This window comes from Gossypium hirsutum, chromosome D10, assembly GCF_007990345.1.
Source record: "Gossypium hirsutum isolate 1008001.06 chromosome D10, Gossypium_hirsutum_v2.1, whole genome shotgun sequence".
In the NCBI taxonomy this organism is placed as follows: Eukaryota; Viridiplantae; Streptophyta; class Magnoliopsida; order Malvales; family Malvaceae; genus Gossypium; species Gossypium hirsutum.
In genome coordinates this window covers 4,496,635-4,503,099 of record NC_053446.1, presented here as the reverse complement: position 1 = coordinate 4,503,099, position 6,465 = coordinate 4,496,635, and the positions used below count along the sequence as shown (strand labels likewise).

Genomic DNA, 6,465 nt, shown 5'->3' with positions numbered 1-6,465 from the left:
TATTTTGAATCCAATCAATGTTATCCCTTTCTGCACTGAGGAGTTTGAAGTTGTGGCACCCACCATTTATAATATGTAGTGTAAATCTATCATTGTTAACTAATCTACTCTGATGCAGAGATGTGTCTTACAATCACTATCGGAAATTTGCCCCATGGATAGATTCAAGCTTCCAACTGTACATTTCTTAATCATGACACTTCCTATCTTTGATTTCCAATTCAATACATGCTTTAGCATGAGGCTTGCTAGTGCTCAAATGGAGCTTTTATCCCCTTATAATCACCATGAATTTAGATGTACATATAGACATTAAAAACAATGAATGTGCCGATAGGTCAATATTTGAGGGTCTATACATAATACACATGGGGATGTGAAAATTAATTCATTAAATATTTTCTGATATGGATTAGAGTAAGATTTTTTCTGGAATTCTATGTAGGAATGTAGTGGCCAACAACTTCACCCTCAATAGCTCAGACATAAGGTGAGATATTGTCCAACCATCCTCTGTTTCCCTTTTCCTTTCCATCTTTCCCCATGAGTAAGCAGTTGCGATCATTTCATCCATGCAATGCATTATTTCAAGTGTCAAATCCAGATGGACTATAAATATTTTTCAAATTACAGACTTTTACCAGGACTGCAGTGCCTTCAAAGAGGCTTCCCATGCAATAGAAATTCTCCACGATGTAAGCTTAGCTAAAACTTTGGCATCAGTCTATGTTGTTGAGGTTGAATTATATATAAATTCCAACGGGGATTTGACCATTTATTAGTTATTTGCTAAACATGTTTCAATGGTTGCATGGAAGATGCAAACTTTGCAATCAAGTGTGGTGGTCCGCAGATGACTGCTGATGGCATAGTGTTTGAGGCTGAGAATAATTCTTTGGGCGCAGCAACATTTAATGTAACAAATACGCAAAAATGGGCAGTTAGCAATGTAGCATGTATGAAGACAGGAGAATCCATTGTATGTGCAAAACACAAATGCACAAGTGAAAGGCACCAACACCCCTGCGCTTTATCTTACTTCAAGGATATCCCCTGTATCCCTCAGATACTACGGCTTAGGCCTTGAGAATGGGCCTTATACAATAAACTTGTTCTTGCGGAAACAGCTTATCCAGATAGAAGCACTCAGTCGTGGAAAAGTTTAGGAAGACGCGTTTTTGATATTTATATTCAGGTAATGCTTGCTTAATATGAAAAATAAAATCATTCTCAAGTGTAGATTATAAATTTTGTTACTTCTACAATTCCATTTCAAGTGTTTCTATGAATACAGTTATGTTTATATCTCATCACCACTTTCATAGGGGGGTCTTCAAGTTAAAGATTTCGATATATCAAAGGAGGCAGGTGGAGCTGAGAAAGCAATTACTAGGAGATTCATTTCTAATGTGACAGATAATCATCTTGAAATTCACTTGCTTTGGACTGGTAAGGGGACCTGCTGTGTACCAGAACTAGGTTATTATGGTCCATCCATTTCAGCTATTAGTGTGGTCCCAAGTAAGAATTTTAACACACATCAGTCAGTCTTTCTTACAAGATCCTTCAAACGTGCTTTTGTTTTCTGATTCTGATGCCTCTACTTTGTTGGCTTAGATTTCAAACCAACTGTTAGTGGGTTACCACCAGGCAATTCTAAGAGGAAAACAGCACTGATTGTTGGTATTGCAGTTCCTGTTGGAGCTGTTTCTTTGATGCTGATATATGTAGTTATTCACTTTAAGAAAAGAAAAGAATACGATGATGAGGAAGGTAAGAGCATCACTACTTTACATACAAAGTGCATCATTGTCATAGTGGTTATATTTCTACAAAAGATGTCTGTTGGTTGAGAACAATGAGGCATGTCACTGATTCAATCCTTTATGTCAATAGTTCAGCTAGGTAGTAGGCTGTGGATAATGATTTGTAGATGGTAATTCTCTATGCTCTTGATAGTGGTAGTGAATGACTTAACTTCTGAATAGTAATTCCTTATATATATATATATAGAGAGAGAGAGAGAGAGCCCTAAATTTAATGAGCAATCCTAGAGCATATCTAGTCTTAAACTAGGTTACCTTAAACTTGGTGAGTGTTGGATAAGGATATGTACCGATACAAGTATACATTTTTTTTTCCAAGTTTTTTCATATATTTGGAGGATCATACCCCATATTCATATCTAAATATGTGTCAAATATGGTTGTCGAATATGGATTCTTTAGACATGATTTTGTACCTTCACAAACATTGCATATCGAGTACCGAGCATCTACAACTCTAGTACAGTTAACAAAGTCAGCATTATAATTAATATTGAAATATGAGTTAAAGTTTTTTTTTCTCATTTTATCGCTACAACTTACAGCCTACTACTTGCCTTACTTAACTCTGCAGTGCTTCTTGCAATTGGTCCTAGACCAAACACATTTAGCTATGCTGAGTTGAAAGCTGCAACAGAAGACTTCAGTCCTTCAAACAAGTTAGGAGAAGGGGGTTATGGAGCTGTCTACAAGGTATGCTATGTTTTACATTTTTAGGATGCAATTATCATATTGATTGAAACACTTTTGAGAGGATGGCATATATTTCAACATCGCTAAGTTAGATTACCTTGTAGGGTACATTATCAGATGGGAGGGTCGTAGCTGTGAAGCAACTTTCAGTAGCATCTCACCAAGGAAAGAGTCAATTTATTGAGTTTAATACATTGCAGCTCACAAGATCAATTGGCTGACATTTTGACAAAGCCTCTTGGCACAATCAGGTTTGAATTTCTAAGGAAATCAATTGGTGTTTGTTGCCTACAGTCCAAGGAGGAGTGTTGAACATGGACTGTAAAGCAACAAAGGAGCAACTTGGTGCATTTTGTTTATTTTGTTTATTTTTAATATTTGTAATGATAGCTATAATTGAAACAAGTTGATATGCAACTTGGTTTCATAATAATAGCTAATATGCTTTCATAATGATAGCTATAATGCTTTCATCTTTTTAATTATTAATTGGCAAGTTGCCAAATTTAGTGGAAATTGTTAGGTAAACATTCCACTTTGTAACTCTATATTTTGAAATGAAATGAAAATGGTATTATCATTCGGTTTCAATCAAACATATTTTTTTTCCTTTTGCTTGTCAACCGAGAGCTTATACTCTTGATGCTTTGTGTTTTTTTGCTTGCTGTTTGAAGAGCTTATGCTCTTAGTGTTTCATTGTTTGGTTGTTGCTGCCATTTTATCTAACATTATAGAGTGAAAGATGTAAATGGCAAAGTCATTTGGATGCGTTTGCAAGAATAAATGAAATTTGTCAATGGCGCATGACCTTGTTAGATACTACATTGTCAAGCAAGAGCTTTTACCACGATTTTCACCATGTCAACATTTCTGGAAGAAGAAACCAACCACCATAGTTAATTGTTTGAGTAATATTGTTTATGAATTGGAATTTGCTTTGAAGTTCAGTGAAATCAATTCAAATTCAATATATGTAAATAATATTCAAATTAAAATTCAACATAACATTACTTTAAGTTTTCTTATATTTTTCACTCTTCCCATTTAAAAAGTCAATAACCAAATACATTAGTTATCACATAATTCAAAACATAAATAACCTAATTCAAAGAAAGTATCACAAATAAATTAAAAAATTACACATTTTTAAAGTCTCGTCACTAAGAAAAGAGTTAATTTATTTCTTATTATCAATTTAATTTATGGACACGGTATAAAATTATAGTTATAAAAGTTTTAGAAAACGTTTGTTATGTATAAATTATAATTATTAGTTAAATTTATAGTTTTTAAATATAATGTGAGCAAAAGAAAATTATTACAAATACTGTTAACTATTATATCAGACATATTTTAAACAGAAAAATTATTTATTTGGAATTGGCTTTTTTACAAAAATATTTTTTGGTAGAAAAAACTTTTTGAATTAATTGGTAAAAGACCTCTCTATTTTTGGTGTTAAAGTGGAATAAAAGAGAATAATAAATAAGTAGGGTTACCAAGTAATTAACCCTATTTAAGGTTTGGTGTCAGCCACGCCTAGACCTATTCATGGGTCGGGCCACCCAGCCCGACCTGAAGGCCCGCTCGAAATGTGGGAGGGTTTAGGCAAAAATATAGGCCTAAAAAATGGGCTTGGACAAAAAAATAATGTCCGTTTAAAAAAGGGGCTGGGCCTCGGGTAAGGCATTTTTGGCCCGGACCTGGCCTAGCCCGAATTCACTAAATGACAAAAAATCTTTTTTTTTGTTTTTAATATTATTTCTTATTGTTTTCTCCCTATTTTGCTACCATTTTACTATTATGTTGCTACTATTTTGTTGTTATTGTTTGGATATTGTATAAAACTTATTTTATTGTTAATATTATTATTATTTTAAAGATATTTGTTAATTTTGTTATTATTTTAAAGGCATTTGCTTGTTAAGTTGCATCTTTCTTAGTGTTATTTAAGTATACATATTTTTTAAAATTTATTTTCAATTTGATGTTTTCAGTATTTTTGATGTATTATACATATTTTAAAATTATATAAAAATAATATAAAAATTAATACGGACAGGCCGGGTAAGGCCCGAGTTTTAACATTTTTATTCGGGTCGGGCTCAACTAAAATTTTAGGCCCATTTTTCGGGCTAGGCCTAGCAAACGGGCCTAAATTTTTAGTTGAGTCCAGCCCGACCCGGCTCATGCACACCTCTAGTCACGCCGCACCCTTAAACCTTTTTTTTCATCAAAATAGGAAATTTACATATCAGGCCCCTGTATATTTTAAGTCATCACATTTCAATCTGATGTCGCCAATGTGTTAGGTGACACTAATGGGACACTGTAAAAATATCTATTTTTGTAATTAATCTATTTCTCATACATTTTTCGTAATTATTTTTATATATTATTTATGTAAAAAAACTAAATTGTTATTTTGGATTTTTGGGTGTTTTTGTTGCGGAAAGGATCGATTCGAGAACTCCGATATGACTACAAGTAAATTGACCGGAACGAAAAATAAAGTGAACACAAGGATTTACGTGGTTCGGCTTTAATGCCTACGTCCACGGGCAGAGGCGAAAAGAAATTTCACTATAACAAGATGAAGATTACAAGTGTTTTACACTCAAGACACAACCCGAGAACCTCACAACTCTCAACCCCTATAGAAAACCCGAAAGCTAAAATCCTAGCTTTCAAAGAACAAGCTTTGCTCTCTCTTGGTTTGGGATGATTAATATGGCTAATGAACCTCTCTATTTATAAGAGAGTTCAAGGACATAATTGTCCAAAACTTTGGCAAAGATTTGTGGTTGAAAATGGACACCAACAACCATCCACTAATCCACTACCACCAACAACCCACTACCAACAACAACAATCCACTACCAATTTTAAGCCATTTCTTAACAAATCTCCACCTTGGCTTGAAATTTACCAAGCTGAACATCATAGTGAATTCCTCGAACTGGATCACCTCTTCCAAACGCCTCTCTGGCGCTAATCAATCCCGAATACCTATCAAGTCCAAGCAATGCTTGAACTTATATGCAGGGATCACCTTAGTTAACATATCTGCAGGATTCTTCTCGGTAGCAACCTTGCTGATAACAATGTCACCTTGCGTAACATGTTCCCGAACAAAATGATATCTGACATCAATGTGTTTGGTCCGTTCATGAAACATCTGATTTTTAGTCAGATGTATGGCACTCTGGCTATCGCAAAATACAACAGTGAAATCCTGTTGTAAACCCAAACTGCTTACTAGACCTTTCATCCACAATGCTTCTTTCACTGCTTCTGCTAACGCCATATATTCCGCTTCAGTCGTAGATAAGGCTACGGTAGACTGTAACACAGCTTTCCAACTAATGGCTCCTCCAGAATAAGTGAAAACATAACCCGTCAGAGATCTTCTTTTGTCCAGATCTCCAGCATAATCAGAGTCCACATAGCCCGTGACACTGCTAGTGCAGTCACTCTGATCATATACCAAGCATAAATCTGCAGAACCTCTCAAGTACCTGAGAATCCATTTCACGGCCTGCCAGTGTTCCTTGCCAGGACAACTCATGTATCTGCTGACCACACTAACTGCATGTGAAATGTCTGGACGAGTGCAAACCATTGCATACATCACGCTTCCAACTGCACTCGAGTATGGAATGTGAGACATTTGCTGCTTTTCTTCATCAGATTGTGGTGACAACTCTGCAGAAAGTTTGAAATGTGGTGCCAACGGAGTACTCACAGTTTTCGCTTTATCCATGCCGAAGCGTTGAAGAACCTTTTCAATGTAGTTCTTCTGCGACACACGAAGCTTGCCCGCCTTGCGATCTCTGTGAATATCCATGCCCAAAATTTTCTTGGCAGCACCCAGATCCTTCATCTCGAACTCACCACTCAACTGCGACTTTAACTTGTTGATTTCCGACATGTTTTTGGAAGCAAT

The 6,465-nt window shown here is 35.4% G+C and overlaps 1 protein-coding gene and 1 long non-coding RNA gene across 2 annotated transcripts in view; both read left to right on the top strand.

Moving 5' to 3' along the window:
- LOC107916428 (probable LRR receptor-like serine/threonine-protein kinase At1g56140) overlaps positions 1-6,465 on the top strand; it is a 35,384-nt gene that overhangs the window by 12,023 nt on the left and 16,896 nt on the right. The window lies entirely within an intron of this gene.
- On the top strand, positions 150-1,189 carry LOC121222334 (uncharacterized). The gene is made up of 4 exons (XR_005919571.1): positions 150-178; positions 446-490; positions 634-695; positions 783-1,189. It is a non-coding gene; the product is annotated as an uncharacterized lncRNA (long non-coding RNA).